Genomic DNA, 18,952 nt, shown 5'->3' with positions numbered 1-18,952 from the left:
TAGTTTAATACGGGGGGGGGGGAGGATTCAAAGGCTTAGGGAGATTGAAATGTTACAGTGGCTTTGTCATTTCAGACCCACTCACTCACAGAATACATAGTTTTCACTAATACTGTGAGAGGTGAATTGGTGAAGGGGGTCACAGCATTCTTGAAGGACTTTACCATGGCTCTTCTCTCTAAGATATACCTTGCAGTGGGAACTTCAGACACTTACTCTAGATATGGGTTTGCCTTCCCTGAATTCAATTCTTCTGCCAAAACTATACTCCGTGAACTTACAGAATGCCTCATCCACTGACACAATATTCCACAAAGCATTGCTTCTGACCAAGGAACACACTTCAAAGCCAAAGAAATATGGTAATTGGTTTCCTGCTCATGTAATTCAAACCAAAACACCTGATTTGATCAAACAGTAGAATGGCCTTTTGAGGGCTTACTTATAGCATCAGCTATGTGGAAATACTTTGCAAGGCTGGGTAAAATTCTCCAGAGAGATGTACATGCTCTGAATTAGTAACTAGTACATGGATATGTTTCTTCCATAGCAAGGATTCATGGGTCTAGGAATCTAAGGGTGAAAATAGAAATAGTGTCATCACTCACTATTACTCATAATTATCTAACAAAATTAGTCTTTCCTTTTCCCCTGACATTATGCACTACTGACCTAGAGGTCGTATTCCAAAGAGAGGAATGCTGCAATTCAAGATGGTGGATTAGAGGAAGGATGCATTTTTAGTTCAATTCAAGATGATGGATTAAAGGAAGGGTGCATTTTTAGTTGCTGTGTGGCTCAGAATTCAAGCAGTACGAGTACTGTATCTCAGAAAATTGGGTGAGAGGAATTTTATTAAAATTCAACATTGGACAGTCAGAGTGTCTTAAAGACCAGAAATTTGATACATTGAACAAAGAATGAAGGGTACTTTGGAGTTAAATTGGTTACAGCAGTGGCAGTGGTGTTAGTTCACCACAGGGAGGAGGGAGGACACAGAGAGAAGCACAATGGACATATTTAGTACAGAAAAACCTGAAATAAAAAAAAAAAACAGTATGCACTTAGATGATCCAGAGCACTCTTCTGGTGAACTAGTATTTGCAGAGTGCTCTGTGTTTCTCAACTAGCCTTGGAGAGCTGAGGTAGAAGCCATCTTGAGGTGGCCATGCTGCAGCTCTGCTGCAGGAGCTGAAAGATCATAGCAAACATTGCCATACTGTCCCAGTAAGTGCCTACCACATGGCAAAGGGTACACGTAGCAGGCACATAGAAGATTGTACCCAAAGGGTTTCTAGTTGAAAAGTGAAGAGGAGCACAACTCTCTTTTCCTTCAAGTCTAGTGCCTCACTTGGCCTACTGAAGGGAATATGAACAGGTGGGCATGAATACACATAGAGACTGAGCCTGGGAAGGCTGGTTTGTATGCAGCAGAATGTGTGGAATTGGCTCCCTGCGAGTATAAGTCTTGGGAGGCTCCTGAGATCCAAACTTCCAACAGAGCTCAGCATCTGCTTAGTCCTAGGTGTATGTTGATCTAGTCTCTTCAGAAGAAATACTACCCAACAATGCCGCTAAATCCAGATTAGACCTAAACCCCAACCAATGGAACTCCTCCCATAGAACCCTGCAGAACCACCTTGAGAGTGCTTTAAAACTCCAACTGACAGTGCTTCCCATTCCATTCTACCTTATACTGGTGAGAAGAGAAACTCAGAATTATTTCAACCATCTTCAGTCTTAAGCCATTCCAACTGGCAAATCAGTGAGGAACACAAAAGGGTATTAGGTTAACAAGCCTGGAGCGTGTGCTCTCGCGCTCGCTCGCTCTCTCTCTCTCTCTCTCTCTCTCTCTCTCTCTCTCTCCATAGTTCAAGAGGAAATGAAAATAAGGGCACTTGGGCATAGGCAGTGACCACCAAACTCACTGACTATTTGACCATCTCAGTGGAAACAATTCCCTCATTTTCATTAAGAATCTTTTCTTGTGTGTATGTGTTTTGTGTGCATGTTCTTGCTGTATTAACTGGTTCATGGACACATAGACCTATTTGTTTTCTTGTTTATAGCATTTTTAATCCTAAAAATAGTTATTTTCTCTTGCCTTGTCTTTAGAAGTTTAGAGTTTTAGTTTGTATATTTTTGTTTTGTTTTCATTTGTTTATATTTCTTGTTTTTCCTTCTCTCTTTTCTGCTTCTGCTAATAGCTGGATTCTCTTGTTCTTTTTCTCTCTTTATTTTGTTTCTCCATTTTTATCTCCTCCTTCCTTATAACCATTACCTATTATACCTCTTCTGCCTTCTCTCTGTTCACTTTTTGAAATTGTTAATTCTTTTCTATCTTCCTATCACATTTTCTTTTCTCTTAATTACTGTTTTTTTGCCATCTTTTAGAATTAATTGGTTTATATAATTCCTGTCCCCACCATTCATGCTGGTGCGATTATTACTGCTATGGATGACATAGTTGACACTGCTGGTTTGCTTTAATGCCAGATCTAGATAATGATTACTTAATTTCTTTATTGGAAATTGCTGACTCTACCATTTATGGTTTGTGTTTTTTTCAGGGGAGGGGTTTGTTTATTTGTTTGTTTTGTGGTAATTAACAATGTAGATATAATAGTAGGAATCAGGTATTTATTTTAATGCTATATATTGTTTACATTGGTTGTGTTTTTTCCCCCATCATGTGATGTGTTGTGATGGGAAGCTACAGCGACACTACAAGGTCACAGTGTAGATACTCTACTACTGAACTAAACTCAGCCAAAAGACAGCACACCTAGTTCCACACACAAATTAATGACACTCAAACTTCAGCTATAATTTAATACAAAGACTAGAAGAGACAAAACCCCAAACTAATGACAAGGATCCAAGTAGAAATGACTAGGCTTGGGCCCTCAAGGTCCAATCCTAGACACTCCTTTGTTATAGCAAAAAAACAGAGAGAATTGACACAAAGTGTATAGATACCACACCTATGAGGGTGTCTCAATCTAGATCACTCTAGGACAATTTGATGTGAAGATAAAGCCTTGCAAAGGTCCACACATAAAAGTAGAAGAGAAATCACTCCTAAGCAACGCATAAAACTCAACACAGGAATATAAGAAACATGAAAAGACAAGGTAACATGACACCTCATAAGATTCATAATTCACCAGCAACTCACCCCCAAATTATTGAAGTGGATGAAATATCAGATAAAGAATTTCAAAGAATAATTATAAAAAAGATCAATTAATTCCAAGATAACAAAGAAAAACAATAAATTAATTTAAAAGTCAGTGCAGGATATAAATGAGAAATTCAATAAGGAGATAGGTATATTAAAAAACAACCAAACATAAATCTTGGAAATAAAAGACACAATAAACCAAATAAAATGTTCAGTTGAAATTCTGTCTAATAGATTAGACCATACTGAAGACAGAATCTCAGATTTGGAAGAAAAAGTGGCCAACCCTGAACATTCTTACAGTATTAAAGAAAATAAGTAACCATGATCAGAATATTCAAGAACTTTGGGACAATATTAAGAGACCAAATTTAAGAATCACTAAAATTGATTAGGGTTGTGAGATGTAGACTGACAGAATGGATAACATCTTCAGGGAAAAAAATAACAGGAAAACTTCAAAACCTCATCAACCTGATTGATAAGCCCTAAGCCAAATTAACAAAAAGAAAAAGAATAAAATTGGAGACGAAAAGAGAGAAATTAGGACAGACATCACAGAAATCCAGCAATCATTATGGACTAGTTTAAAAATTTATACTCTAAGAAATTGGAAAACCTAGAAAAATGGATACATTTTTTTATGACAAAATTGAATCAGGAGGACATAGAAAACCTAAACAGACAAATAACTTGTAATGAGATAAAAATAGTAATAAAAAGTCTCCCAACAAAGAGAATCCCAGGACCAAATAGATTCTCAGCTGTATTCTCAGCTGATTTCTACCGCATCATTAAATACCAACTAATGCCAATACTCATCAATTTTTCCATGAAATAGAAAAGGATAGAACACTTCCAAATTCATTCTATGAAGCCAGTATAATACTCATACCCAACCCAGACAAGAACACCTCCAGAAAAGAAAACTACAGACCAATATCCCTAGTTAACTTATATTAAAAAAATATTTAGGGCTGGGGATGTGGCTCAAGCGGTAGCACGCTCGCCTGGCATGTGTGCGGCCCGGGTTTGATCCTGAGCACCACATACAAACAAAGATGTTGTGTCTGCCGAAAACTGAAAAATAAATATTAAAAAAAATTCTCTCTCTCAAAAAAAAAATATTTAATAAACGGTTAACAAATAATTTTCAGCAACATGTTAAGAAGATTGTACATCATGACCAAGTTGGTACTATTCCAGAGATGAAAAAATGGTTTAAAATACCCAAATCAATAAATATAATTCATCTCATAAATACAATTTAAAAAAATGAAGACTAGGGATAGAAGGAATCTACCTCAACATCATGAAAACTAAGTGTAAAAACATAAAGCCAACTTCATAGTAAATGGAGAAAAATTGAAAGCATCTTCTTTAAAATCTGGAACAAGACAAGGTTGTCCACTCTCACCACTCCTATTTAACATGGTGCTAAAAATTCTGGCCATAGCAATTAGGCAAGATAAGGAAATAAAAGGAAAAAATAGAAAAGAAAGAAGTAAAATTATCACTGTTTGCAGGTAATATGATTCTATGCTTAGAAGATTAAAAAAAAATCTCCACCAAAAGAGGACTAGAGGTAATAAATCCAACAAAGTAATCAACATACAAAAAATAAATAGGTTTCCTATATGCCAATGATGAATCTGCTGAAAAAGAAATTTGGGAAACAATTCCATTCACAATAGCTTCAAAAAAAAATATCCAGGATTTAATCTAATCAAGGAGGTGAAATACCTCTATAATAAGGAACATTGAAAAAAAATTGAAGAAGGCACAAGAAGATGGAATGACCTCCCAATGTTCATGATTAGGCAGAATTAATATTATCATAACTTCCATACCACCAAAAGCAATATGTGGATTCAATATAATCCTCATAAAAATGCCAATGACATTCTTCACAGAACTAGAAAAAGAGCCCTAAAATTCATTTGGAAGAATAAAAGATCCACAATAGCCAAAGAAATTCTAAACCAAAAAAAGCAAAGCTGGAAGCATTACAAAACCTGACTTCAAATTATACTATAGAGCTATAATAACAAAACTACATGGCATTGCCACAAAAACAAACACATAGACCAATGATACAGAATACAAGACACAGAGACAAATTCACACATCTACAGTCATCTGATCCTTGAAAAAAATACATTGGAGAAAAGACAGCTTCTTTAACAAATGTTGTAGGGAAAATTGGTTATCCATATGTAGAAGAATGAGACTAGACCCTTATCTCTCATCCTGAACAAAAATCAACCCCAAATGGATTAAAGACCCAGGAATTAGACCAAAAACTATGCAACTCCTTGAAAAAAATATAAGGTCAATACTCCAACATATAGGTGCAAGAAGTGACTTTCTTAATAGGATACTTACAACTCAGGAAATAACATCAGGAATTAATAAATGAGACAGCATTAAATTAAAGGCTACTGCAGATCAAAGAAAACAATTAGTAATGTCAAGAGATAATGTATAGAACAAGAAAACCTTTGATAGCTATCCTCTAATAGTAATTAATATCTAGAATATATAAAGAACTCAAAAAACTTAATGCCAAAAAATAAAATAACCCAATTAATAAATAGGCAAATTAATTAAACAGACACTTCTCAAAAGTGGAAATACAAATAATCAACAAGCATATAAAAATATGAAATGACATAATTAGCAATTAGAGAAATGTAAATCAAAACTACACTGAGATTTTATCTCATATTTGTCAGAATGGCAGTCATCAAGAATATAAACAATAACAAATGCTAGAAAGGATGTGAAGAAAATGGAACACTTTCAAATTGTTGGTGGGACTGTAAATTAGTACAACCACTATGGAAATCATTATGGAAGTTCCTCAAAAGTCTACGCATGGAACCACCATATGACCCAGCTATATACCACTCCTCAGTATTTATCCTAAAGAATTAAAGTTATCATAATATAGTAAAACATGCATACCCATGTTTATAGCAGCACAATTCACAATAGCCAAGTTACAAAACCAACCTAAATATCCATCAATGGATGAATGGATTTTAAAAAAATATGATATATACACACAATGGAGTTTAATTCAGCCATAAAGATATCTGAAATTCTATCATTTTCAGGAAAATGGATGGAACTAGAGGCCATTATGTTAAGCAAAATAAGCCAAACAGAAGGTCAAGAGTTTTATGTTTTTATCATATGTTGAAGCTAGAGATGAAAAAGAAAGAGAAAGGTGGAGAGGTGGGATATCTTATGTAAATCAATGGGAGATCAGTAGAAGAAAGGGACCAGGGGATAGGAGGTCTGGAGGAAGGGTCAAAGTGTTAGAGAGTGTTATTGGCATAAATTATTTTGTGCATGTACAAATATGTACTAAAAATTTGAATAGTTGTATCTTATTAAGTAAAATTATGACACTGCTGTTGTTCATTTGAAGATTATGAAGATTAAGTATTAAGAAAATATGAAGCTATGGCGATAGCTTAATGGTAGAGCACTTGCCTAGCATGTGTGAGGTACTGGGTTCAATCCTCAGCACCACATAAAAATAAATAAAATTAAGGTATTGTGTCTGTCTACAACTAAAAAAAAGTATAAAAATAAAAATATTTTAAAAATATATATTGGTTCCAAGTTAACAAAAGACAGACTTGTGATCATTAAGTCTATGTGCCAACTTGATGGGATGGTGAGGTGTTCAGATATTTGATTAACTTTGTCCTGAAGATATCTATGAATGATATTAAAATCTGAATCAGTGCCTAAGTAAAGGAAATTGCCCTCACCAATGTGAGCAGAACTCATTCAATCTATTGGAGGTCTAAATGGAACAAAAGATGAAGCAAGGGAGAATTGGTCCTCAAGGGAGAATTGGGGCCTCGATCTTCTCTTGCACTTGAACTAGACCTTATACCACTAGCTGTCCCAAGACTCCAGTGTGCAGGCAGGAGAGCATGAGACTTCTCTTTCTTCATGATTTAACAAATGTGAGTCAATTCCTTCTATTCCATTCCATTCCATTCCATCCCATCCATTCTATATGGCCTGTCAGTTCTGTTTCCCTAGGGAACCCTAATACAATTATGGACACAAAAATTTGAATTTTATATAATTTTTTGTGTCATGAAATGTAATTATTTTGAATTTTTTCAATCAATTAAAAATGTAAAAACAATCCTTATCTTTCAAACCACACAAAAACAGGCACTGGCTCAATTTGGTTTATGAACCGTACTTTACTGATACCTGTCTTAAGATATGAGCAGTCAATAGAAAAATTGAAAACAAGTTAGTCCTTCAATTTTGTTTTATCATCTAAATTCTAGATTTTAAAACAACAGAAGGATAACAAAAGAGGTTGGTTGCCAAGGCCAATGTCTCGGCTTGGCACAAGATTCAGGAGGCACCACACAGCTTTGTAAGTTCAAACAGCAATTCTTTATTCCCGCTCTCACACCACCTCCACACAGGTCCAGGGGCAATCGCGTTCTGCCGTCTCCCGCGCAATTCACCTACTTCACGAGGCTATCTCCAAATCCCATTTTAATCTCACAAGAACTCAACGGGAACAAGCAGCAGGAACACCCTAATCCCAGCAATAATCTTCAACTTCCAACTTCCCTAAAACCCATTATTTTAAACTAGCAACACCTTAAACTCAAGGAGCCGGTTACTTCCTCAAACCTGATCAGCTCTAAACCCGGATCCGCCTTGGTCCTTGAGCAAGATCACCTTATTAAAGCATGCGTGCAATGTCCCATAGAATGTCCTCTAAGCAGCATGGGGTACGCTTGGCAAGGAAATTTCGATGCGTCATTCCTACTTGATAATGGCCCTCAGCAGTTGGTAGGTTTTATTACTTTATAACCAAAGGTTATTTTAATCTGTGGGGGAATTAATTTTTTCTTCACTTTTTATAGCCAATGAGAATGTGGTTATTTCCATTGTTTTTTTAAAATGGATATTAAATTTCACAATGGTCGTGAGTTATGTGTAAGGTCAAAAAAGTGTTGATCATGTTTCTTTTTGTCCCCTCTTATAATAAGGAATGAAATTATGGTTTCTTTCAATCAGAAAAGATAAAGACTCTTCATAATAACATCATCTTTCTTCCCATCAACCAGGCTATAGAAATTAACTGGAGTAGTGTTCCTCAAAGTGTGGTCCATGTTCTCAATCGCAACCTGAAACTAGTTGAAATGCAAATTCTTGGGTGTGTCCAAGACTGATGAATCAGAAACTCTACAATTTGTTCTTTAACAAGTTCTGCAAATGAAGCTGTTGAACATTAAAGTTTAAAAACCATGGAATTTGAGAGAAATATTCTTAGGGCTCTTCAGATCTAATAAATTTGAATCTCTGATTTTGTAACCAAACACAATAAGTTTGCCTCTTGGTGAGTGCAAAGTCAACAAGCACAACCAGGAGATGAAAGAGTAAAAAAAGGCTTACTGCAGCAAGTAAGGAGCTCATTAAAGACAATTTTTAGAGCACTACCCCCTTTGAACAAAGAAAATGTTGTAGTTTGGACCTAGAATGTCTCCCAAAGGCTCATTATTAATGGCTTGGTCCATAGCTCATAGCACTATTGGGAGACAGTGGAAAATTTAGGAAGTCTCATTGGAGAATGTAGGTCATTACATTCAATCTGATGGATGTAATGGTATAAATAGAACAAAAGATAGAGTAAAGAGAATTGACTCTCTTTGCCTGAATGCTTTTAGGTCTTTGGAGATTTGTACTTGAAGGGTATAGCTTCTTCCTACCTCCCCCACCCCTCTGGTTACCATGAGGTGAGCAATAGTTTTCTACCACACACTTCCTATCACTATGTTCTGCCTTACTATAGTCTCAAAATAATGGAACTAAGAGAACACACATCAAAATCTCTGAAATCATGAATCAAAACAAATCTTTCCTCTGTTAAGTTTGTTTCTGTCAGGTATTTTGTCACAGTGATGGAAAGCTAATCCAAAAAGCAAGGAACTTTTTTACATATTCATACAGAAAAGACTCATCATTACACAGAGAGGGAACCACATTCCTGAGCATACTTAGTTCAATGCCATATGTCACATATTATTTTTAAATGGCCAACAGTAATGCCTCTAGATGGAGAACTTAATATTATAAGGAGCAAAGTTTACTCTACATTACCTAAAAAGAGTGAGTCAGAGTGACTCAGAGATTTTGACTAGTTCCTTGTAAGGTGTTTTTGGAGGGCCTTAGCATAAACAAAAAACAAGTTTGAAGGAACATTAACAGTCACTTAAAGGGGCTGAAGCCTCTATATTAGTGTTAGAATTTGGATGTGAGTTGTTCCCCAAAAAGCTCATGTATGAAACAATTAAGGTTTATAGAAGAAATAATTGGGTTATGAGAGTCTTAACCCAATCAGTGAAATAATCCCCCTGATGGAATCAACTGAGTGGTGACTGAAGGTGGGTAGGGTGGGCTGGAGGAGGTGGATCATTGGGGGATGTGTTTTGTGAGTTGAGATTAGTCAGTGTCTGTCTGTCTCTCTCTGTCTCTCTGTCTCTCTGTCTCTCTCTCTCTCTCTCCCCCACCCCCACCCCATTCCTGATCAGATCATTATGTGAGGTGCTTCCCTCTGCCACACTCTTCTGCCATGGTTTTCTGCCTCACTTTGTGCCCCAAGCAATGGAGCTAACAGTCTATGGACTGAGACCCCTGAAACTATGAGCCCCCAAATAAATGTTTCCTCCTTTAAAATTGTTTTTGTTGGGTCTTTTAATCACAACAGTGAAAAAGCTGACTAAACAATTAGTCAAATTTCTGTTGCTGTGACAAAATACCTGAGAAAATCAACTAAAAGGAGAAAGATTTATTTTGGCTCAGTTTCAGAGATTTCAGGTCATCTGGCTCCATTGGACATGAAGTGAGGCAGAATTCCATTACAGTGGAAGCATATGGTAGAGGAAGCTACTCACCTCATGGCAGACAGGAGACAAAATAAATCCCTCAGAGGAATGCCACCTGCAATCTACTCCCTCCAACAAGATCCTACCTCCTAATGTTTCCACTGTCTCCCAATATGCCATTGGATAGGAAGCAAGCTTTTAGCACATGGTCTTAGGTGAAATTTAAGATCCAGAACATAACTTTCTTCATCTGGTCCCCAAAGTCTCCTTTACATCTCACATTTAAAACAACATTCAGTCCAGTTGCAAGTATATCCAAGGTCATAACTGTTCCAGCATTGATGAAAAGGCCAAGTCCAAAGTCTTCTCTGTGATTCAAGACAAACTCTTAGCTATAAGACCCTGTAAAAATAACAAGCAATATACTTCCAACATACAATGACACAGGGTAAACATTCCCATTCTAAAAGGAGAGGGAATAGGAGACCCCTTCATGATAGGACTAAAGTAAGACCAAAATCAAGTAGGGCAAACATAAAATCCTATAGCTTCATATCCCATATCTGTGGCATATGGTGGTGTGATGCGAAGAGCAAAGGGTTTGGGTCATCCCCCTCTATGACTTTGCTGGCTTCAGCCTAGCCATTCTTCAATCTTGGTCTGGTTTTTCTCATTTCCTGTGGCTTTGCTCAGCATATATTTTATATCTCCATTGCAGCTTCATGCATCACCCTCTCAAAGGCTGCCCGCAGAGTCTCCAACCCTACTGCAAACTGTTTGGTCTCCCAGCCTTCCTTTGAAATATGGATGGAATCTTCCCTGAATCCACAGTTTTTGCATTCTGCATGCCTGCAAAACCAGCATCATGGGAACAATGCCAAGGTCTGTTGCCAGTGGGAATGACAATTGAGCCCACTTGGACTATAGTTGCAGAGGGCTCTGAGTGCTTAGATGGCTAGGCCAGTGAAACAAATCACAAGGGAACAACTTCTTAGGTGGCTCTGGGCAAGCAGTTACCCCATGTTTTCTTTTCAAAGCAAAGTCTTTCAAACAAATTTACATTTTTACACCTTTGAATCTGTGATGGGTGGATTCCTGCCAATTCCTGTGATGCCCTATAATACTGGTGCAAAGTACTTGGCTTCTTTCCAGTTGTGAAAATCTCTTCAGCAACCACATCTTCCTTGGCTCCAATTTGTGATTCTTTTAGGACAAACTGCAAGATTTTAAATTCTTTCTGCTCTGCTTTTTGCTCACAATCCATGTTAAAAGCAGTCAGCAATAGCTATGCTATAGCCTGAATGCTGGGATACCTTTAAATTTCTTAATTAGTCTAATGCCTTTAAATTCATCATTCCAAAAAGTCTCAGAGCATGAACAAAATGCATACAAGTTCTTTACTAGATGTAACAGGAATGGCCTTTTTTTCTAATTCCCAGTAAAGTCCTCATTTTCATCTGAAGCTTCCTGAGCACAGCTTTAACTGCCCACATTCCTATCAACATTCAAGTCTTCTGAGTTCTTACCTGTACTAGTCAGGGTTCTCTAAAGGAACAGAATCAACAGGAAGTATAATTATAAAAAGGGGACTTATTAGGTTGGCTTACATGACTAGAGGCTGGATAGCTCACAAGGGTCAGTTGCAGGCTGGAGAGCTGGGAGAACCAGTAGTTGCACAGTTCAAGAGGTTTTTTGAAGCCCCAGAACAAGAGGGATCAATGGTGCTACCCTAATCTGAGACCTAGGACTTCTGGAGAATCACCATCAGAGTCAGCTTTGGAAGAGTGAAGAAGCAAGAATCCAATAACCTCAGAGGATCACAGCAGCAATCAAGAACCCATTCAAGAAGAATAGAGCTTGCATCTGCTGCTGCTTCTTTATTCTTCCAACTTTTATTCCTTCCAAGCCATCATCCTATTGGTCGGTGCTGCCCATGCTTAGGGAGAGTTTCTGTTTCAGTTGGCTAGCCCACATGGAAATCATTCCTATACACACCCACATTGGCAGACCCATAATCTTCTTAATCTTTGGCTCTCTTAATCCAATGAAGTTGACAATTCAAATTAACCATTATACCACCAGAATTACCCATTAAGTTATGCTTACAACATCATAAGGCCTCTCTATCCTGCATCATCAATCCTTTTCAAACTCCTCCAACAAACTAATTCAAAGGCTTCTGAACCCCCTTATTAGGTAAATTCACAATAATGTCAATGTCCTCACTTCGGTACCATTTTTTATGTGTTTTAGTCAGCTTTCTGTTTCTGTGACAAAATACCTGAGAAAATCAACTTAAAGGTTGAAAGATTTATTTTGACTCACAGTTTCATAAATTTTAGTCCATTCTAGTTCCATTGCTTTGGGCCTGAAGCAAGGGAGATTATCATGATGGTAGGACATATGTGGTTGAAGAGGTTGCCTACCTCATAGCAGGTGTGTGTGTTAGTGTGTGCGTTATCTTTGCATCATATGACCAAAATACCTGACAAGAACAACTTAGAGGAGAGAAAGTTTACTTGGGACTCACAGTTTTAGAGGTTTAGTCCATGGTCAATAACTCCTTTGCTCTGTGTCTGAGATGAGATAAAACAACATGACAGAAGGGCATGGCAGAGGAACATTGCTCAGCTCATGGCAGCTGGGAAGCAGAGAGACAGAAAGGAGCCAAGGACAAAATATAATCCCCAAGAGTATGCCCCCAGTGACTTACTTCCTCTAGCAGGGCCCCATTTAACTATAATACTTTTTTAGCATATAAACATTTGGGGGGCCACTATATAGTCAAACCATAATATCAGGTAAGAAGCATGGGATGGAATGGGAACAAAACAAACCCTTCAAAGTCACGTTTCTCATGACCTGCCTTCTCCAACTGGGCTGCCTCCTAATGTTTCCACCATCTCCCAACAATACCATAAGGTAGGGACAAAGCCTTCAGCATATAGCCTTTGGAGGACATTAAATATCCTTCACATGGCCCTCACACACATCCAGCATAGGTGATTTCCCTTACAAATACTTTCCTAGTCACTAACAGTTTGTGTTTTCCAAAGCTCCCATATGATTTTGTTGATTCATATTTGAAAGTTACTACTGTAGAGTTGCTCCTTCTCTTTCATCCCACCACCAATCCTATCTATAGGACTTTACTGACTCCTATAAATTCCACCTTTGCAAAAACTTCCAAACCTATTGCTAATTTCCAGAAAAACCTTAAAAATTTTTATGAACAATGATTCCCAGGCCTGTCTTCAGAACTTTACCTGCAAAAAATGTGAGATAGATGTATGATTCTTTCTCTAGGGGCATGGTGAGGAATCCACCTTATAAATTTGAATCTGATATAGTCAGTCAATAGACATTTGGGTATCACTATAGAATTAATCCCCTTGTACTAGATTAATTTATTTTAATAAGGACTTTATAAAGTCCTCTTTTCAGAATAGTCATAAATAATTTTCAGATAAAAAAGTAGTGCAATTCTGATCATTTTACCTTCTCACTCAAAAATTTTTATTCATTATGTCCAAGTATTACTCAAATTGACATTCAAATCTTCCTGCTAGCTCATATTTCAAATAATTCAGCTTATTCTCCAACTAGTCAAACCACGCTACTCCTGAGTCTTTAGACACATCTGTTGCTTTGTGCCACTTTGGGGTTGCCCAAGCAAATTCTGTCTACATAGAGTGTTCCTTCCCTCAGCATCAACACAAATTCACATAAATGTTATATCTTCCTATTAGCCTACCTTAGGTATCAATTAAGTAATAAGTAGCTTTTAACACTTTGTAGTACCCTTCATCAATTAATTTAATCCTAACAACCACCGTATGCGGTAGCTATAACTGAATAAAATATGAAACTTAGGGTTAAGTAGGTTGAAATGACTTCCAACTCACAGTAGCAAGTGATGAGGCTGTGATTCTGACTTCAGATCCTGAGTTCTAAAATACTAGATCTACTGAATCACAATATAATCTTTCCATCTATAAGTTGCTATAAAATTGTACTGAAATAATCATGTGGTGTTATGTATCATAATTGCACTTATTCTTTTTTTAAAAAAATATTTATTTTTTAGTTGTAGTTGAACACAATACCTTTATTTTATTTATTTACTTATATGTGATGCTAAGGATTGAATGCTGGGCCTCATGTGGTAGGCGAACATTCTACCACTAAGCCACAACTCCAGCCCCTGCATTTATTCTTAATTGATATAAAAATGGAAAAGGTAGTAATAGATCACTCTAAATTGTGGTTGTAACAGAGTTAAGGTCATTTTGTGTTTTGGATTAACAGTGATTTTTTTTTTAATGCAAGAATTACATTCATGTTGACCACATAACTCTGACTAATAGAGGGAGAACTATGTCTTAACACTGAACCATGGCTGGTTAGAGCTAAATAAACCAGGCTCTGGACATTCTACTGCATTAAAACCATATAAAGGTCTCACCTATATTGGCATTAAGTATCAACACTTAGGGATCAAAAAATCTTATTACATAGATCTTTATTGAACCCTAGTAAAGAAAAAATATTATAGTATTTATGAAAGATTGTAAAACAGACTTTATTCAAAGGGGGCCATGGAAATAGGTACAGAGATCACTGCAATGGGGTCTTGTAGTGAAGGAGAGAGATCAGACTCTATTCTGATTCTAATAAAGAGAAATAGGGATTTATAAGCCTGGAGCTGAGCGGGGGTCAGGATGAAAAGTTTCTAAAATTAAACATTAAAGATGAGGGGTTTCTGGCTAAATAGACTTGATAGTATTATTGCTAAAGGATCATCAGAGATTGAGTGTGGTGAGATTCTAAGGGCTAGAGATTTTCACTAAACCGACTTAGAGAATTCTTGCTCACACTAGATTCTACAATGACTTAGAGGGAAGCTCAGGGTCAGGACTCCTCAAGAGAAGAACTAAGAAAAGCCTGACTAAAGTTTTAATCAAAGGAGAGAATAACTATCAATCCTATCCAAGGTCACTGCCACTGAAAAGAGACTGCATTTGTGCATGTTGTATTAATTTTGCTACACCTGGGGCAGAGATTATGAAATAATCACTTTTGTGTCCCTATCACCATCATCACTACCATGTAACAATTAGTACCAGGCCTTTAGTATAGTGGTGATTTATGCTTAATTGGACATGACTTTAGAGAAGTTACTCTTTAATATGTTGTTAAGCCTTCTTTACAATCAAGCCTTCTTTACTTTGAATAGTCCTAAAACAAAAGAAAAAGCATTTCAATCCTAGATGAATGATATTTTGAAAATATTCTCTTTCCTTTTTATTTACTTTCCTTTAGTACAATTCTGTTTCAGAGAAACTAGGTATTTGCTATAGGAAACTTCTTTTTTTCAGATGTATCCTGACAACTGGGAATAAAAGTAGAATATCACTTTAGAGCCAATGTTAATTGTGTGTTTGAGAATTGTGAAGGGATTCAGGTTTTAGAAAACTAATTGCAAAGGTTTATATAAAATGTCAAAAACCCAGTCAGTAGCTCAAAGGTTAGGGTTTCATGACAGATTTTAAAATAAGAAGGATATTGTTTTGTGATCATAGATGTAGTTTATTTTCTCCTGTACTCCTTTTTTCCTTTTCATTCCTATTCTACCTGAAAAATGTGATCAATGTTAATTTTTACACTTTTTTTTTCTTTGTGGCCCTGAAACAGAAACTATATGGAAATAAATATGCTAATATGTTTGGAAAATAAGAAGTAATTAACCAAGCCACTGAATGAGACATTTTATTTAACTCAAAATATTATTGGTCATCCCCTGCCCTCTACTTATTTTTTCTTTTCATACAAGTTCTTCCTATGTCACTTGAACTGGCAATCTCCTACCTCAGCCTCTCCAGTAGCTGGCCTTACAGGCATACACCTCTGTGCCCAGTTCTCCCTTACCCTCCTAATTCCCATTTTCTTCCTTTACTCGGAGCATCAGGAAATACGAGTTTTTTACTTTCATTGTTTCCAAAATATTAAGATAACTAGAGTAGAGTCGGAAAAAGAGGAAAGACTGTCTTTAAGCAAGTCTATGGTGGCCAGTAGATGACACTTGCTCTGCAAAGCCTGACCTCTGCAACCTAGGGATTAGATGTAATACTTGCAGTCAAAATATTAAGAATCTGACTAAAAATAATACTGGAACATATTTTAAGAACTGAAGCGCAAAGACATTGTGTTTACTTTTTAAAAGTCGATGAAATGTTTCTTGTTAAGATTTCACTGTTAGGTAGTGTGTAATGAAATAGTAATATTTTCATTGTCAAGTTGTGAATTTCTATATTACTTTTCAGGAAGACTAGATTCTGCTTTTTTTTAAATTTGTTCCAGCCATTTCCATTTAGTAGCAGCGAAATTTAGTAGCAGTGACTTAAAGGTAATAGGTGAGGAGTAGAGGGTAAAGGGGAATTGGCCATGTATTGACAATTATTGAAATATGTTTCTCTAAGTTCTTTATTTTCTTTAGAAATAAATTAATTAAACATAATAGGAGTGAAATACTAGATGCTTTTTTCTTGAAGTAGACACAGCAATAGATAAAGGCACCAAATTCTAAGTCCCTATTCTATCTTCTGCTCTAAAAATACCAAACAAACCAGTGTTCAACCAGTTCAACAAGAAAATGTCATTCAGGCCAACTGACTAATGCACCATCTAGCCTGCTTTTTTTTTCTTTCTTTTAATATTTTTTTAGTTGTTGATAAACCTTTATTTTATTTATTTAATGTGGTGTCTCACACACACCAGGCAAGTGCCCTATTGCTGAGCCCCAGCCCCAGACTTCTGGCCTGCTTTAATAAGAATAAATCATATATAAGCCTTAATGTATGACATCAAAAACAACTTTATTCTATAGATAGTTTATTCAGATACAGCCCAATCTCCATGCTACCTGAAAAAATATGGTTGATGTTAATTTTCACTGACTAATATTTGTTAAACTTTACAAATATAGTTAGAGCAGTGATACAGGCTTTTCCATATTTATCTTCCTGAATGAACTATGACATTGACATTCACCAATTTTATTCACATAACTATGGAAGTCATATTCTGCTAATTCCCCCAATTGCCCCTTTTCATTTGCCTTGGCATAAAACTAAGGTGTTGTCAAATATCTTTCAAAAAAAAAAAAGAGAGAGAGAGAGAGAGAATTGATTCGATATACATAGCTGTCATGAGTCTAATTTCACAAGTTCATTTATTTAGATCACTTCTTTTTCTGCCCATCTTTTGTGCTGAAAGGCACAAAAATTATTAAAAAATTATTCTTTCTCCATTAGGCCACAGTTTAGGTTGTCCACAATTTATTGGACTTGTTACTTGCCATGTCCTTTTTAGCGTCAACTTATTTTCTCATTCTTTCAATTTTCTTAGCCAATTTACTAGTCTATATTATCAATAATGTTAGAGAAGTATATGTATCTAAAATTTTATAAATCACAAATGGTATAAATTTGAGGAGTCCAAATAACTGTGACAAACTTCACTCATAACTACACCCAACAAAAAGTTCTCCCTTTCTTAATCCTCTAACTACATTTTCAGAGAGGGCAGCATTACATTATCTTGCCATCTTGCCTAGCTGTATGGCTCTAGGTTTTGTCATTTTTATCTGTTTTTTATTTGTCCTTTATTAGGAAAACTTCTTGCTATAGGGAAAATCCATCTTTCTGGTATATTTGAATACACTTGATATACAGGAGATACACAGGATACCCAATACACACGAGATAAGGTAGCCCAAAGTCAAAACTAGTAAAGACTTTTGGAATCGTTATAAATTTTATCTCTCAAATGCATTTTTAAAAGTCATAATAAAATGTAAATCTTTTAAGCATTAATGATAGCTTATAATGCTAAGATTCTCTAGAAGCAATAGTGAAGATGGGACTCTCAAGAAAACACTAAAACTACCATACACTTTGACTTCAAAGATAGAAACGGGGAGAGGATTGGCTAATAATCAAAAGAAAGGTAAGGGGGAAAGTACAGGGAAAGGCCACCTTAGCAGCAGAACTGTAAGGACCAGTCACGTCCACTGTTTTTAGTTTTCCAACCATGTTCCATTCCCAAAGATTTCTCCTAGTGGTCCAAGAATTCTTCCTTCCTTGGCTGCCACACCCATCTTTGAAAGAGCTGGGAGTGGGGCTGTGGTTGTGGCTCAGCAGTAGAATGCATGCCTAGCGCGTGCGAGGCACTGGGTTCATCCTCAGCAGCACATAAAAATAAAAAAAATAAAGGTACTGTGTCCAACTACAACTAAAAAGTAAAGAGAGAGAGAGAGAGAGAGAGAGAGAGAGAGCGAGAGAGAGCGAGCGCGCGAGCGCGAGCGAGCGCGAGCTGGGAATGCTTCTGTCTTAGGACCTTTACTGTTCTAACTCCCCTCAACTCCTCCACATACCTCCAGATAATCAATAGGCCTGCTACTTTCTTAACTCTTTCAAACTTTTGCTCAAATGTAATTTTCCCTCTAAGGTCAATATTTAAACATTGACACTCTCCAAGCTTTTTCCCACTTCTTATTACCTAATGTGAATTTATGTAAACCTACTCCAACCAATTTACTACATCCCATTTGGAAACCCTTGCCTGTCGTTTCTTTAAATCCTGCCTGAAAGGGGAGTGGTTAGGGGGAGGAGCTAAGTTAAGGACTCACCGACCAGAACAACCCGCTCCTTAGGCTCCGCCCACCTGTGTCATCAGCTGCCGGCTGTAGAACACCGAAGACACTCCCCTCTTAGACGGCTCCGGAAACGCCTCCGTCAGCAGGTTCAGCACGTGGTCGTGACGTCAGCGCGCCCGCGCCAGCCGGCCTGACGCTCCAGGCTTCCGCGTGATTCTGGTGGAGTCACGT

General features: G+C 36.9%; 1 long non-coding RNA gene across 4 annotated transcripts in view; it reads right to left on the bottom strand.

Moving 5' to 3' along the window:
- Positions 1-18,924, bottom strand: part of LOC120885265 (uncharacterized) — an 85,900-nt gene extending 66,976 nt beyond the window's left edge. For all 4 annotated transcript variants that reach the window (XR_013437118.1, XR_013437117.1, XR_013437121.1 and 1 more), the window contains exon 1: positions 18,790-18,924. This is a non-coding gene — a long non-coding RNA (uncharacterized LOC120885265). The remainder of the gene's footprint in view (positions 1-18,789) is intronic.
- Positions 18,925-18,952: the final 28 nt, after the last annotated feature.

Source organism: Ictidomys tridecemlineatus, chromosome 1 (genome assembly GCF_052094955.1).
Source record: "Ictidomys tridecemlineatus isolate mIctTri1 chromosome 1, mIctTri1.hap1, whole genome shotgun sequence".
Lineage (NCBI taxonomy): Eukaryota > Metazoa > Chordata > Mammalia > Rodentia > Sciuridae > Ictidomys > Ictidomys tridecemlineatus.
Note: the sequence above shows the minus strand (reverse complement) of the source record. Positions and strands in the feature narration are given on the sequence as shown.